Source organism: Vespula vulgaris, chromosome 5, assembly GCF_905475345.1.
Source record: "Vespula vulgaris chromosome 5, iyVesVulg1.1, whole genome shotgun sequence".
Lineage (NCBI taxonomy): Eukaryota > Metazoa > Arthropoda > Insecta > Hymenoptera > Vespidae > Vespula > Vespula vulgaris.
In genome coordinates, this window is record NC_066590.1 from 9,560,082 (window position 1) to 9,578,002 (window position 17,921).

Below are 17,921 nucleotides of genomic sequence, written 5' to 3' on the forward strand. Positions count from 1 at the left end.
AGAGATGAAAGTTCATTGTTTACGAGGAAGGACGTCTGTCCTAACAAACGGAGTTTTCGATGAGGTCTCGTATTTTTGTATTCCTGTTGCTTTCTTTTATTTTTTGATTTTGATTAATTAACTAATTAAATTATAAAAATTTTAATATATATATATATATATATATATATATATATATATATATATAATATTATTACACTGAAAGGAAAAGAGAATGTTTATACCATTTACTAGCTGACATATACAAAGCAAAAATTATTACAATGTTTATATGTTTCTATATAAGGTGAAATATCTAAATACACCTTATGTTATTTACTTTCTCTCGAATATCGTATGAGATCAGTCTTTCGGCAACCACCAAGGTGGAATGTTGGAAGATCCCATATAAACATACGTTTGTAAATAGATACATATGTACATAACTAGATACATAATATACACACCCACGCACACATACACAAAGTATATAGTAGTCTTTCCTTGGGTATTGCTTGAGGTTTATTATATTGTGTAGACAGTAAGGAGCAACCTTTCTTCTGCAATGAGCCAAAATTAAATATCTGATATTGTTATTGATAGAATTCATTATGAACTAAAAATGTTTAAATTGATTAACAAAGAAATTAATACTTAATAGAAAAAGAAAAAATTACACATTATTGAAGGGTATTTGTTATTGTCGGCATCAATTTACAATGAAATGTTTTCTATAATTCCATTGATTTTTTATTAGCAATACTTTTAATGTGTACGCATAAATGTATGTATATACATTTGTGTAATGGAACGAAATCTATTAGTTGTTTATTTTTAATTAGATATATGATTCTACTTCTCGTTAATAAACTTTACATTATTATATTGGAAGATACAATGGAAGATATCGAATTAAACTCTAATACAATCTTTTATTCGTTTGTCGTTAACGTTAAGACTTTTGATAAAAGATTTCAATACCTCGGTTAATAGTTAAAGTGCCTTTCAACTGGCCGTAGATAACAAAGCTCTTCACAAATGTATCAACGTAAGATGTAATACCACTGATTAAGAAATTCACTAATTATAGTCGATTATTGTCATTTTTCGATGCAAGATGTAAGTCGTATTTGCATTGATACGCAGATGAATACGTATATGATAATGTTTTTTTATAAACCCTGAGTTTATTTCTGATACAGATTGAGATATATACAGATATATATATATATATATATATATATATATATATATATATTATATATAATATGTATATATATATATACAGAGAGAGAAAGAGAGAGAGAGAGAGAGAGAGAGAGAAAGAAAGGGTAAACGAATCGAGAATTTGAATAAAACAAAGAACGATATCGAGATTAAATTGAAAAGAAACTTTGTTAGCTCTTGACAAAAAGGCATTCGATAAGGAAGCATTAGGCGTCCAAAGTACAATTATATCAAAAACCCATTCAAATTAAAGAAGATTACATATGTATCTGATTATGATACCTTATATTTCTTATTATTCATATAAAAGAAAAGAAAAAGAAAAAAAAAAACAGTTAAGAAGAATAAGAAAGAAATCTCATCTTTATTTCCCAATATCTTCAATTATGATAGATTTCTAAATACAATAAGGATAATAATAACAATAATAACAACAACAATAATATGCAGAAGAAGAAGAAGAAGAAGAATAAAGTATCTTGGTATATTCAATTTTGCTTTCTTGTTCTTATGTAGTATATGTATCTAGTACAATGTAAATTTTAATGTGGGATTTTATTTAAACGTGTCATTTAATGCGTATTATGATTAATATGCATTATTCATACACATATCAATGGATGTGTATTTAAATGAATATAGAATTTATACCTCGTTGACAAATTAAATTTACAATATTGAAATAAGGGTGTCACGATCAGGTACACGCATCACGTTCGATCGTCGACGATCTTTCTATATATAAAATATATTGATACCAAACGATATTACATTTGTTGAAAGGCATATACGTATTACGTACATACGCGTACACGTGCATACAGAAAAATTAGGAAAAAAATAGCAAAATAGAGCGAGGAAGAGAGAGAGAGAGAGAGAGATGAAAGTTCATTGTTTACGAGGAAGGACGTCTGTCCTAACAAACGGAGTTTTCGATGAGGTCTCGTATTTTTGTATTCCTGTTGCTTTCTTTTATTTTTTGATTTTGATTAATTAACTAATTAAATTATAAAAATTTTAATATATATATATATATATATATATATATATATATATGTATATATAATATTATTACACTGAAAGAAAAAGAGAATGTTTATACCATTTACTAGCTGACGTATACAAAGCAAATCTTATTACAATGTTTATATGTTTCTATATAAGCTCAAATATCTAAATACAACTTATGTTATTTACTTTCTGTCGAATATCTTATGAGATCAGTCTTTCGGCAACCACCGAGGTGGAATGTTGGAAGATCCCATACAAACATACATTTGTAAATAGATACATATGTGTATATGTACATATGTACGTAACTAGATACATAATATACACACCCACACACACATACACAAAGTATACAGTAGTCTTTCTCTTGGGTATTGCTTGAGATTTTCTTATATTGTATGGACAGTAACGAGCAACCTTTGATCTGCAATGAGCCAAAATTAAATATCTGATATTGTTATTGATACATTATGAACTAAAAATGTTTAAATTGATTAAAAAGAAATTAATACTTGATAGAAAAAGAAAAAATTACACATTATTGAAGGGTATTTGTTATTTTCGGCATCAATTTACAATGAAATGTTTTCTATAATCCTATTGATTTTTTATTAGCAATACTTTTAATGTGTACGCATAAATGTATGTATATATATCTTTGTAATGGAACGAAATCTATTAGTTGTTTATTTTTAATTAGATATATGATTCTACTTCTCGTTAATAAACTTTACATTATTATATTGGAAGATACAATGGAAGATATCGAATTAAACTCTAATACAATCTTTTATTCCTTTGTCGTTAACGTTAAGACTTTTGATAAAAGATTTCAATACCTCGGTTAATAGTTAAAGTGCCTTTCAACTGGCCGTAGATAACAAAGCTCTTCACAAATGTATCAACGTAAGATGTAATACCACTGATTAAGAAATTCACTAATTATAGTCGACTATTGTCATTTTTCGATGCAAGATGTAAGTCGTATTTGCTTTGATACGCAGATGAATACGTATATGATAATGGTTTTTTATAAACCCTGAGTTTATTTCTGATACAGATTGAGATATATACAGATATATATATATATATATATATATATATATATATATATATATATATATATATATTATATATAATATGTATATATATATATACAGAGAGAGAAAGAGAGAGAGAGAGAGAGAGAGAGAGAGAAAGAAAGGGTAAACGAATCGAGAATTTGAATAAAACAAAGAACGATATCGAGATTAAATTGAAAAGAAACTTTGTTAGCTCTTGACAAAAAGGCATTCGATAAGGAAGCATTAGGCGTCCAAAGTACAATTATATCAAAAACCCATTCAAATTAAAGAAGATTACATATGTATCTGATTATGATACCTTATATTTCTTATTATTCATATAAAAGAAAAGAAAAAGAAAAAAAAAACAGTTAAGAAGAGTAAGATAGAAATCTCATCTTTATTTCCCAATATCTTCAATTATGATAGATTTCTAAATACAATAAGGATAATAATAACAATAATAACAACAACAATAATATGCAGAAGAAGAAGAAGAAGAAGAATAAAGTATCTTGGTATATTCAATTTTGCTTTCTTGTTCTTATGTAGTATATGTATCTAGTACAATGTAAATTTTAATGTGGGATTTTATTTAAACGTGTCATTTAATGCGTATTATGATTAATATGCATTATTCATACACATATCAATGTATGTGTATTTAAATGAATATAGAATTTATACCTCGTTGACAAATTAAATTTACAATATTGAAATAAGGGTGTCACGATCAGGTACACGCATCACGTTCGATCGTCGACGATCTTTCTATATATAAAATATATCGATACCAAACGATATTACATTTGTTGAAAGGCATATACGTATTACGTACATACGCGTACACGTGCATACAGAAAAATTAAGAAAAAAATAGCAAAATAGAGCGAGGAAGAGAGAGAGAGAGAGAGAGAGATGAATGTTCATTGTTTACGAGGAAGGACGTCTGTCCTAACAAACGGAGTTTTCGATGAGGTCTCGTATTTTTGTATTCCTGTTGCTTTCTTTTATTTTTTGATTTTGATTAATTAACTAATTAAATTATAAAAATTTTAATATATATATATATATATATATATATATATATATAATATTATTACACTGAAAGAAAAAGAGAATGTTTATACCATTTACTAGCTGACGTATACAAAGCAAATCTTATTACAATGTTTATATGTTTCTATATAAGCTGAAATATCTAAATACAACTTATGTTATTTACTTTCTGTCGAATATCGTATGAGATCAGTCTTTCGGCAACCACCGAGGTGGAATGTTGGAAGATCCCATACAAACATACATTTGTAAATAGATACATATGTGTATATGTACATATGTACGTAACTAGATACATAATATACACACCCACACACACATACACAAAGTATACAGTAGTCTTTCTCTTGGGTATTGCTTGAGATTTTCTTATATTGTATGGACAGTAACGAGCAACCTTTGTTCTGCAATGAGCCAAAATTAAATATCTGATATTGTTATTGATACATTATGAACTAAAAATGTTTAAATTGATTAAAAAGAAATTAATACTTGATAGAAAAAGAAAAAATTACACATTATTGAAGGGTATTTGTTATTTTCGGCATCAATTTACAATGAAATGTTTTCTATAATCCTATTGATTTTTTATTAGCAATACTTTTAATGTGTACGGATAAATGTATGTATATATATCTTTGTAATGGAACGAAATCTATTAGTTGTTTATTTTTAATTAGATATATGATTCTACTTCTCGTTAATAAACTTTACATTATTATATTGGAAGATACAATGGAAGATATCGAATTAAACTCTAATACAATCTTTTATTCGTTTGTCGTTAACGTTAAGACTTTTGATAAAAGATTTCAATACTTCGGTTAATAGTTAAAATGCCTTTCAACTGGCCGTAGATAACAAAGCTCTTCACAAATGTATCAACGTAAGATGTAATACCACTGATTAAGAAATTCACTAATTATAGTCGACTATTGTCATTTTTCGATGCAAGATGTAAGTCGTATTTGCATTGATACGCAGATGAATACGTATATGATAATGTTTTTTTATAAACCCTGAGTTTATTTCTGATACAGATTGAGATATATACAGATATATATATATATATATATATATACAGAGAGAGAGAGAGAGAGAGAGAGAGAAAGAAAGGGTAAACGAATCGAGAATTTGAATAAAACAAAGAACGATATCGAGATTAAATTGAAAAGAAACTTTGTTAGCTCTTGACAAAAAGGCATTCGATAAGGAAGCATTAGGCGTCCAAAGTACAATTATATCAAAAACCCATTCAAATTAAAGAAGATTACATATGTCTCTGATTATGATACCTTATATTTCTTATTATTCATATAAAAGAAAAGAAAAAGAAAAAAAAAACAGATAAGAAGAATAAGAAAGAAATCTCATCTTTATTTCCCAATATCATCAATTATGATAGATTTCTAAATACAATAAGGATAATAATAACAATAATAACAACAACAATAATATGCAGAAGAAGAAGAAGAAGAAGAATAAAGTATCTTGGTATATTCAATTTTGCTTTCTTGTTCTTATGTAGTATATGTATCTAGTACAATGTAAATTTTAATGTGGGATTTCATTTAAACGTGTCATTTAATGCGTATTATGATTAATATGCATTATTCACACACATATCAAGGTATGTGTATTTAAATGAATATAGAATTTATACCTCGTTGACAAATTAAATTTACAATATTGAAATAAGGGTGTCACGATCAGGTACACGCATCACGTTCGATCGTCGACGATCTTTCTATATATAAAATATATCGATACCAAACGATATTACATTTGTTAAAAGGCATATACGTATTACGTACATACGCGTACACGTGCATACAGAAAAATTAAGAAAAAAATAGCAAAACAGAGCGAGGAAGAGAGAGAGAGAGAGAGAGAGAGATGAAAGTACATTGTTTTCTAACAAACGGAGTTTTCGATGAGGTCTCGTATTTTTCTACTCCTGTTGCTTTCTTTTATTTTTTGATTTTGATCAATTAACTAATTAAATTATAAAAATTTTAATATATATATATATATATATATATATATATATAATATTATTACACTGAAAGAAAAAGAGAATGTTTATACCATTTACTAGCTGACATATACAAAGCAAAAATTATTACAATGTTTATATGTTTCTATATAAGGTGAAATATCTAAATACACCTTATGTTATGTACTTTCTGTCGAATATCGTATGAGATCAGTCTTTCGGCAACCACCAAGGTGGAATGTTGGAAGATCCCATATAAACATACGTTTGTAAATAGATAGATATGTACATAACTAGATACATAATATACACACCCACGCACACATACACAAAGTATATAGTAGTCTTTCCTTGGGTATTGCTTGAGGTTTATTACATTGTGTAGACAGTAATGAGCAACCTTTCTTCTGCAATGAGCCAAAATTAAATATCTGATATTGTTATTGATAGAATTCATTATGAACTAAAAATGTTTAAATTGATTAACAAAGAAATTAATACTTAATAGAAAAAGAAAAAATTACACATTATTGAAGGGTATTTGTTATTGTCGGCATCAATTTACAATGAAATGTTTTCTATAATTCCATTGATTTTTTATTAGCAATACTTTTAATGTGTACGCATAAATGTATGTATATACATTTGTGTAATGGAACGAAATCTATTAGTTGTTTATTTTTAATTAGATATATGATTCTACTTCTCGTTAATAAACTTTACATTATTATATTGGAAGATACAATGGAAGATATCGAATTAAACTCTAATACAATCTTTTATTCGTTTGTCGTTAACGTTAAGACTTTTGATAAAAGATTTCAATACTTCGGTTAATAGTTAAAATGCCTTTCAACTGGCCGTAGATAACAAAACTCTTCACAAATGTATCAACGTAAGATGTAATACCACTGATTAAGAAATTCACTAATTATAGTCGACTATTGTCATTTTTCGATGCAAGATGTAAGTCGTATTTGCATTGATACGCAGATGAATACGTATATGATAATGTTTTTTTATAAACCCTGAGTTTATTTCTGATACAGATTGAGATATATATATATATATATATATATATATATATATATATATATATTATATATAATATGTATATATTTATACAGAGAGAGAAAGAGAGAGAGAGAGAGAAAGAAAGGGTAAACGAATCGAGAATTTGAATAAAACAAAGAACGATATCGAGATTAAATTGAAAAGAAACATTGTTAGCTCTTGACAAAAAGGCATTCGATAAGGAAGCATTAGGCGTCCAAAGTACAATTATATCAAAAACCCATTCAAATTAAAGAAGATTACATATGTATCTGATTATGATACCTTATATTTCTTATTATTCATATAAAAGAAAAGAAAAAGAAAAAAAAAACAGATAAGAAGAATAAGAAAGAAATCTCATCTTTATTTCCCAATATCTTCAATTATGATAGATTTCTAAATACAATAAGGATAATAATAACAATAATAACAACAACAATAATATGCAGAAGAAGAAGAAGAAGAAGAATAAAGTATCTTGGTATATTCAATTTTGCTTTCTTGTTCTTATGTAGTATATGTATCTAGTACAATGTAAATTTTAATGTGGGATTTCATTTAAACGTGTCATTTAATGCGTATTATGATTAATATGCATTATTCACACACATATCAAGGTATGTGTATTTAAATGAATATAGAATTTATACCTCGTTGACAAATTAAATTTACAATATTGAAATAAGGGTGTCACGATCAGGTACACTCATCACGTTCGATCGTCGACGATCTTTCTATATATAAAATATATCGATACCAAACGATATTACATTTGTTAAAAGGCATATACGTATTACGTACATACGCGTACACGTGCATACAAAAAAATTAAGAAAAAAATAGCAAAACAGAGCGAGGAAGAGAGAGAGAGAGAGATGAAAGTACATTGTTTTCTAACAAACGGAGTTTTCGATGAGGTCTCGTATTTTTCTATTCCTGTTGCTTTCTTTTATTTTTTGATTTTGATTAATTAACTAATTAAATTATAAAAATTTTAATATATATATATATATATATATATATATATAATATTATTACACTGAAAGAAAAAGAGAATGTTTATACCATTTACTAGCTGACATATACAAAGCAAAAATTATTACAATGTTTATATGTTTCTATATAAGGTGAAATATCTAAATACACCTTATGTTATTTACTTTCTCTCGAATATCGTATGAGATCAGTCTTTCGGCAACCACCAAGGTGGAATGTTGGAAGATCCCATATAAACATACGTTTGTAAATAGATACATATGTACATAACTAGATACATAATATACACACCCACGCACACATACACAAAGTATATAGTAGTCTTTCCTTGGGTATTGCTTGAGGTTTATTATATTGTGTAGACAGTAAGGAGCAACCTTTCTTCTGCAATGAGCCAAAATTAAATATCTGATATTGTTATTGATAGAATTCATTATGAACTAAAAATGTTTAAATTGATTAACAAAGAAATTAATACTTAATAGAAAAAGAAAAAATTACACATTATTGAAGGGTATTTGTTATTGTCGGCATCAATTTACAATGAAATGTTTTCTATAATTCCATTGATTTTTTATTAGCAATACTTTTAATGTGTACGCATAAATGTATGTATATACATTTGTGTAATGGAACGAAATCTATTAGTTGTTTATTTTTAATTAGATATATGATTCTACTTCTCGTTAATAAACTTTACATTATTATATTGGAAGATACAATGGAAGATATCGAATTAAACTCTAATACAATCTTTTATTCGTTTGTCGTTAACGTTAAGACTTTTGATAAAAGATTTCAATACCTCGGTTAATAGTTAAAGTGCCTTTCAACTGGCCGTAGATAACAAAGCTCTTCACAAATGTATCAACGTAAGATGTAATACCACTGATTAAGAAATTCACTAATTATAGTCGACTATTGTCATTTTTCGATGCAAGATGTAAGTCGTAATTGCATTGAGGCGTATATGAATATGTATATGATAATGTTTTTTTGTAAACCCTTAGTTACTCATTTCTGTTATGTATTATATACTATATATATATATATAGAGAGAGAGAGAGAGAGAAAGGGTAAACGAATCGATTATTGAAATAAAACAAAGAACGATATCGAGATTAAATTGAAATGAAACTTTGTTAGCTCTTGACAAAGAGGCACTCGATAAGGAAGCATGAGCCGTCCAAAGTACAATTATATCAAAAACCCATTCATATTAAAGACGATTACACATATATCCGATTATGATACCTTTCTAAGTCCTGAAATAATTCCATTCAAATTTATATTACACTACTGCCATGTATGGTAAGTAATTGATTGTAAAGACTTTTAATAGACTCAGAAGTGGCGCATTCCAAGGATTTCTATATAATATAATATATAAGTTCTGTGTACCGTAGACTCTTCATTTTTAAGGAAACAAGTTTTTTCAAACCTCTGGGAATACCTAATAAGTAACGTAGCTATTTCTGGTTTTTGAAAGTTAATGCATAGTTTAAAATGGAAATATATACGATGGAAACATACCGACAATTTTTGCGGGTTTAAATGCTCCAATTATTACAGAAAGATTTGGTCCTATAAAAGATTATTTTTTGGACATTCATCTGTCACAGCTTCACAATTCTTTTCTTCATACTGTACGTCACACGCTTCGCGTATAGCCTCTTTTTTTATCGATCAAGAACTATCTCCAACAAAATACGATAACAGAAATTAAGAAGTTTCGTAATTCTTTCATAGAAGTAACTTTTACTTCTACAATAAAAAGAAATTAATAAAAGTTATAGCTATGTGTGTCATGCAACGTGAAATAAAAACTGACCTTTTTCAATGCATACAAAAATGTTTTGGTGAAAGAAAATCTGATCCATTGGTTCTTGATTGTCCAGGATGATGATTCTTTCTTTTGCGAAGCTATAAAAGCGGTTGATATACTTTTGGCTGCGGCAAGTCTTGCTGTTTTTCTTTGCAAATCCAGAAATAATTCAATTCCAATTATACATTACGCCATTAGCGTACAAGTAGTTGATTGGAAAGATTTTCCATTGACTCATAGATGGCGTTGACTGAAGACTTTCCAAACTATATATAGATCGTTTGTAGACTTCACTCGTACATGATTGGTCCGATCTGGACAAAAAAAAGATCCGCCTAGAGGGCGCAACGAGAGCTCACCCATGAGTCCGGTCCCGTTCTTCTAGGTGCTATAGTTTCAGTAAACCGCTGTAACGTCCGTAAAAGTGCTCTAACCTCACTCGAACTTCCATAACGTCCGTAATATCGCCGTAACTACCTAACGTCCGTAAAAGTGCCGTAACATCACTCGACCATCCATAACGTCTGTCTTACGTCCGTAAGAGTGCCGTAACCTCACTCGCACATCCGAAACGTCTGTCGAACATCCGTAACGTCCGTAACATCGCCGTAACGTCTGTCACAGCTCCGTGACATCACAGATGATCGAAATAACGCCGTAACGTCTGTCACACGTCCGTGACGACCGTAACAACGCCGTAATGTCCGTCTGAAGTCCCTGACGTCCATAAGAACACCTTAACGTCTGTCACAGGTCCGTGACGTCACAGATGCTGGAAACAACGCCGTAACTTCTGTCACAGGACCGTGACGTCATAGATGATCGAAACAACGCTGTAACGTCTCTTAGAGATCTGTGACGTCACAGATGATAGAAAAACAACGCCGTAACTCTTGTCACAGGTCCGTGACGTCACAGATGATCGAAACAAGGCCGTAACTTCTGTAACAGGTCCGTGACGTCACAGATGATAGAAAAACAACGCCGTAACGTCTCTAATAGATCTGTGACGTCACAGATGATAGAAAAACAACGCCGTAACTCCTGTCACAGGTCCGTGACGTCACAGATGATCGAAACAAGGCCGTAACTTCTGTAACAGGTCCGTGACGTCACAGATGATAGAAAAACAACGCCGTAACGTCTCTAATAGATCTGTGACGTCACAGATGATATAAACAACGCCGTAACTTCTGTCACAGGTCCGTGACGTCACAGATGATAGAAAAACAACGCCGTAACGTCTCTAATGGATCGGTGACGTCACAGATGATAGAAACAACGCCGTAATTTCTGTCACAGGTCCGTGACGTCACAGATGATAGAAACAACGCCGTAATTTCTGTCACAGGTCCGTGACGTCACAGATGATAGAAACAACGCCGTAATTTCTGTCACAGGTCCGTGACGTCACAGATGATATAAAAACAACGCCGTAACGTATCTAATAGATCTGTGACGTCACAGATGATAGAAACAACACCGTAATTTCTGTCACAGGTCCGTGACGTCACAGATGATCGAAACAAGGCCGTAACTTCTGTAACAGGTCCGTGACGTCACAGATGATAGAAAAACAACGCCGTAACGTCTCTAATAGATCTGTGACGTCACAGATGATAGAAAAACAACGCCGTAACTCCTGTCACAGGTCCGTGACGTCACAGATGATCGAAACAAGGCCGTAACTTCTGTAACAGGTCCGTGACGTCACAGATGATAGAAAAACAACGCCGTAACGTCTCTAATAGATCTGTGACGTCACAGATGATAGAAAAACAACGCCGTAACTCCTGTCACAGGTCCGTGACGTCACAGATGATCGAAACAAGGCCGTAACTTCTGTAACAGGTCCGTGACGTCACAGATGATAGAAAAACAACGCCGTAACGTCTCTAATAGATCTGTGACGTCACAGATGATAGAAACAACACCGTAATTTCTGTCACAGGTCCGTGACGTCACAGATGATAGAAACAACGCCGTAATTTCTGTCACAGGTCCGTGACGTCACAGATGATATAAAAACAACGCCGTAACGTATCTAATAGATCTGTGACGTCACAGATGATAGAAACAACACCGTAATTTCTGTCACAGGTCCGTGACGTCACAGATGATAGAAACAACGCCGTAATTTCTGTCACAGGTCCGTGACGTCACAGATGATATAAAAACAACGCCGTAACGTATCTAATAGATCTGTGACGTCACAGATGATAGAAACAACGCCGTAATTTCTGTCACAGGACCGTGACGTCACAGATGATAGAAACAACGCCGTAATTTCTGTCACAGGTCCGTGACGTCACAGATGGTCGAAACAACGCCGTAATTTCTGTCACAGGTCCGTGACGTCACAGATGATAGAAACAACGCCGTAATTTCTGTCACAGGTCCGTGACGTCACAGATGATATAAACAACGCCGTAATTTCTGTCACAGGTCCGTGAAGTCACAGATGATAGAAACAACGCCGTAATTTCTGTCACAGGACCGTGACGTCACAGATGGTCGAAACAGCGCCGTAATTTCTGTCACAGGTCCGTGACGTCACAGATGATAGAAAAACAACGCCGTAACGTCTCTAATAGATCTGTGACGTCACAGATGATAGAGACAACGCCGTAATTTCTGTCACAGGTCCGTGACGTCACAGATGATAGAAACAACGCCGTAATTTCTGTCACAGGTCCGTGACGTCACAGATGATAGAAACAACACCGTAACTTCTGTCACAGGTCCGTGACGTCACAGATGATAGAAAAACAACGCCGTAACGTCTCTAATAGATCGGTGACGTCACAGATGATAGAAACAACGCCGTAACTTCTGTCACAGGTCCGTGACGTCACAGATGATAGAAAAACAACGCCGTAACGTCTCTAATAGATCGGTGACGTCACAGATGATAGAAAAAACGCCGTAATTTCTGTCACAGGTCCGTGACGTCACAGATGATAGAAAAACAACGCCGTAACATCTCTAATAGATCTGTGACGTCACAGATGATAGAAACAACGCCGTAATTTCTGTCACAGGTCCGTGACGTCACAGATGATAGAAAAACAACGCCGTCACGTCTCTAATAGATCCGTGACGTCACAGATGATAGAAACAACGCCGTAATTTCTGTCACAGGTCCGTGACGTCACAGATGATAGAAACAACGCCGTAATTTCTGTCACAGGTCCGTGACGTCACAGATGGTCGAAACAACGCCGTAATTTCTGTCACAGGTCCGTGACGTCACAGATGATAGAAAAACAACGCCGTAACGTCTCTAATAGATCTGTGACGTCACAGATGATAGAAACAACGCCGTAATTTCTGTCACAGGTCCGTGACGTCACAGATGATAGAAACAACGCCGTAATTTCTGTCACAGGTCCGTGACGTCACAGATGGTCGAAACAACGCCGTAATTTCTGTCACAGGTCCGTGAAGTCACAGATGATAGAAACAACGCCGTAATTTCTGTCACAGGTCCGTGACGTCACAGATGATATAAACAACGCCGTAATTTCTGTCACAGGTCCGTGACGTCACAGATGATAGAAACAACGCCGTAATTTCTGTCACAGGACCGTGACGTCACAGATGGTCGAAACAGCGCCGTAATTTCTGTCACAGGTCCGTGACGTCACAGATGATAGAAAAACAACGCCGTAACGTCTCTAATAGATCTGTGACGTCACAGATGATATAAACAACGCCGTAACTTCTGTCACAGGTCCGTGACGTCACAGACGATAGAAACAACGCCGTAATTTCTGTCACAGGTCCGTGACGTCACAGATGATAGAAAAACAACGCCGTAACGTCTCTAATAGATCTGTGACGTCACAGATGATAGAAAGAACGCCGTAATTTCTGTCACAGGTCCGTGACGTCACAGATGGTCGAAACAACGCCGTAATTTCTGTCACAGGTCCGTGACGTCACAGATGATAGAAACAACGCCGTAATTTCTGTCACAGGTCCGTGACGTCACAGATGATATAAACAACGCCGTAATTTCTGTCACAGGTCCGTGACGTCACAGATGATAGAAACAACGCCGTAATTTCTGTCACAGGACCGTGACGTCACAGATGGTCGAAACAGCGCCGTAATTTCTGTCACAGGTCCGTGACGTCACAGATGATAGAAAAACAACGCCGTAACGTCTCTAATAGATCTGTGACGTCACAGATGATATAAACAACGCCGTAACTTCTGTCACAGGTCCGTGACGTCACAGACGATAGAAACAACTCCGTAATTTCTGTCACAGGTCCGTGACGTCACAGATGATAGAAAAACAACGCCGTAACGTCTCTAATAGATCTGTGACGTCACAGATGATAGAAAGAACGCCGTAATTTCTGTCACAGGTCCGTGACGTCACAGATGGTCGAAACAACGCCGTAATTTCTGTCACAGGTCCGTGACGTCACAGATGATAGAAAAACAACGCCGTAACGTCTCTAATAGATCTGTGACGTCACAGATGATAGAAACAACGCCGTAATTTCTGTCACAGGTCCGTGACGTCACAGATGATAGAAACAACGCCGTAATTTCTGTCACAGGTCCGTGACGTCACAGATGATAGAAACAACGCCGTAACTTCTGTCACAGGTCCGTGACGTCACAGATGATAGAAAAACAACGCCGTAACGTCTCTAATAGATCGGTGACGTCACAGATGATAGAAACAACGCCGTAATTTCTGTCACAGGTCCGTGACGTCACAGATGATAGAAAAACAACGCCGTAACGTCTCTAATAGATCTGTGACGTCACAGATGATAGAAACAACGCCGTAATTTCTGTCACAGGTCCGTGACGTCACAGATGATAGAAAAACAACGCCTTAACGTCTCTAATAGATCGGTGACGTCACAGATGATAGAAAAAACGCAGTAATTTCTGTCACAGGTCCGTGACGTCACAGATGATAGAAAAACAACGCCGTCACGTCTCTAATAGATCCGTGACGTCACAGATGATAGAAACAACGCCGTAATTTCTGTCACAGGTCCGTGACGTCACAGATGATAGAAACAACGCCGTAATTTCTGTCACAGGTCCGTGACGTCACAGATGGTCGAAACAACGCCGTAATTTCTGTCACAGGTCCGTGACGTCACAGATGATAGAAAAACAACGCCGTAACGTCTCTAATAGATCTGTGACGTCACAGATGATAGAAACAACGCCGTAATTTCTGTCACAGGTCCGTGACGTCACAGATGATAGAAACAACGCCGTAATTTCTGTCACAGGTCCGTGACGTCACAGATGATATAAACAACGCCGTAATTTCTGTCACAGGTCCGTGACGTCACAGATGATAGAAACAACGCCGTAATTTCTGTCACAGGACCGTGACGTCACAGATGGTCGAAACAGCGCCGTAATTTCTGTCACAGGTCCGTGACGTCACAGATGATAGAAAAACAACGCCGTAACGTCTCTAATAGATCTGTGACGTCACAGATGATATAAACAACGCCGTAACTTCTGTCACAGGTCCGTGACGTCACAGACGATAGAAACAACGCCGTAATTTCTGTCACAGGTCCGTGACGTCACAGATGATAGAAAAACAACGCCGTAACGTCTCTAATAGATCTGTGACGTCACAGATGATAGAAAGAACGCCGTAATTTCTGTCACAGGTCCGTGACGTCACAGATGGTCGAAACAACGCCGTAATTTCTGTCACAGGTCCGTGACGTCACAGATGATAGAAAAACAACGCCGTAAAGTCTCTAATAGATCTGTGACGTCACAGATGATAGAAACAACGCCGTAATTTCTGTCACAGGACCGTGACGTCACAGATGATAGAAACAACGCCGTAATTTCTGTCACAGGTCCGTGACGTCACAGATGATAGAAACAACGCCGTAACTTCTGTCACAGGTCCGTGACGTCACAGATGATAGAAACAACGCCGTAACTTCTGTCACAGGTCCGTGACGTCACAGATGATAGAAAAACAACGCCGTAACGTCTCTAATAGATCGGTGACGTCACAGATGATAGAAACAACGCCGTAATTTCTGTCACAGGTCCGTGACGTCACAGATGATAGAAACAACGCCGTAATTTCTGTCACAGGTCCGTGACGTCACAGATGATAGAAAAACAACGCCGTAACGTCTCTAATGGATCGGTGACGTCACAGATGATAGAAACAACGCCGTAATTTCTGTCACAGGTCCGTGACGTCACAGATGATAGAAAGAACGCCGTAATTTCTGTCACAGGTCCGTGACGTCACAGATGGTCGAAACAACGCCGTAATTTCTGTCACAGGTCCGTGACGTCACAGATGATAGAAAAACAACGCCGTAACGTCTCTAATAGATCTGTGACGTCACAGATGATAGAAACAACGCCGTAATTTCTGTCACAGGTCCGTGACGTCACAGATGATAGAAACAACGCCGTAATTTCTGTCACAGGTCCGTGACGTCACAGATGATAGAAAAACAACGCCGTAACGTCTCTAATAGATCGGTGACGTCACAGATGATAGAAACAACGCCGTAATTTCTGTCACAGGTCCGTGACGTCACAGATGATAGAAAAACAACGCCGTAACGTCTCTAATAGATCTGTGACGTCACAGATGATAGAAACAACGCCGTAATTTCTGTCACAGGTCCGTGACGTCACAGATGATAGAAACAACGCCGTAACGTCTCTAATAGATCGGTGACGTCACAGATGATAGAAACAACGCCGTAATTTCTGTCACAGGTCCGTGACGTCACAGATGATAGAAAAACAACGCCGTAACGTCTCTAATAGATCTGTGACGTCACAGATGATAGAAACAACGCCGTAATTTCTGTCACAGGTCCGTGACGTCACAGATGATAGAAACAACGCCGTAATTTCTGTCACAGGTCCGTGACGTCACAAATGATAGAAACAACGCCGTAATTTCTGTCACAGGTCCGTGACGTCACAGATGATAGAAACAACGCCGTAATTTCTGTCACAGGTCCGTGACGTCACAGATGATAGAAAAACAACGCCGTAACATCTCTAATAGATCTGTGACGTCACAGATGATGGAAACAACGCCGTAATTTCTGTCACAGGTCCGTGACGTCACAGATGATAGAAAAACAACGCCGTAACATCTCTAATAGATCTGTGACGTCACAGATGGTCGAAACAACGCCGTAATTTCTGTCACAGGTCCGTGACGTCACAGATGATAGAAACAACGCCGTAATTTCTGTCACAGGTCCGTGACGTCACAGATGATAGAAAAACAACGCCGTAACATCTCTAATAGATCTGTGACGTCACAGATGATAGAAACAACGCCGTAATTTCTGTCACTGGTCCCTGACGTCACAGATGATAGAAACAACGCCGTAGTTTCTGTCACAGGTCCGAGACGTCACAGATGATAGAAAAACAACGCCGTAACATCTCTAATAGATCTGTGACGTCACAGATGATAGAAACAAAGCCGTAATTTCTGTCACAGGTCCCTGACGTCACAGATGATAGAAACAACGCCGTAATTTCTGTCACAGGTCCGTGACGTCACAGATGATAGAAAAACAACGCCGTAACATCTCTAATAGATCTGTGACGTCACAGATGATAGAAACAACGCCGTAATTTCTGTCACAGGTCCGAGACGTCACAGATGATAGAAAAACAACGCCGTAACATCTCTAATAGATCTGTG

The 17,921-nt window shown here is 35.1% G+C and overlaps 1 long non-coding RNA gene across 1 annotated transcript; it reads left to right on the forward strand.

Annotated features, from left to right (window-relative positions):
- The first annotated feature begins 375 nt into the window (after positions 1-375).
- On the forward strand, positions 376-17,298 carry LOC127064189 (uncharacterized). The gene is made up of 8 exons (XR_007781611.1): positions 376-499; positions 4,704-6,278; positions 8,310-12,362; positions 12,512-12,609; positions 12,955-13,054; positions 14,341-14,440; positions 16,176-16,275; positions 16,474-17,298. It is a non-coding gene; the product is annotated as an uncharacterized LOC127064189 (long non-coding RNA).
- Positions 17,299-17,921: the final 623 nt, after the last annotated feature.